We start from the raw sequence: 568 nt of genomic DNA, 5'->3' as shown, positions 1-568 counted from the left end.
CATTTGTAGCCATTTTTAAAAGATTTTGTCTTCAGTGCTGGTAAGTCAGGTAAACTGTAAATAGTTAAAGCAGCCTTTGTTTTTCTCCTGAAAGTATTACCTGCTAAAGATGTAGCTCAGTGCAGCCTTATTTTTAAACTTTTTAATAATTAGGGTCTTAATTATTTCATCCAGAAAAAGTCCTTCAGATTTTGTCAGCGTTCAGTGTAGTAGGTCATGGGGTGTAACTCAGGGTTTAACTAACGTCTCTGCTATTCTCTCACTTTTCCTTTTGATGGTGCGGAAAGAGAAAAAGGAAAACGGGGCACAGGCCATTCGACGCCTTCTCCAAGGGGTCTGATTTGCTGAGACACCAGCTTCACCTTCTTAACAAGGTTATTTCTGACAGCATGTGTAGATAAACATTTAGCAACAATTTAAAACAAAATCATGTAAATCAGCTTGGTTTTTCGACACAGAGGATTTTGTATTTTTAAGATGGTAGAGAGAGTTTTATAAATTCTGTGTAATCTTTTCTGTCTGGGAGTGGGTAAAGTTACTGTTTGTCTCCCTGAAGATTATGGAGAAC

Source organism: Micromys minutus (assembly GCF_963924665.1).
Source record: "Micromys minutus genome assembly, chromosome: 1".
Lineage (NCBI taxonomy): Eukaryota > Metazoa > Chordata > Mammalia > Rodentia > Muridae > Micromys > Micromys minutus.
The sequence above is the reverse complement of the archived record's forward strand: the minus strand, read 5'-3'. Positions refer to the sequence as shown.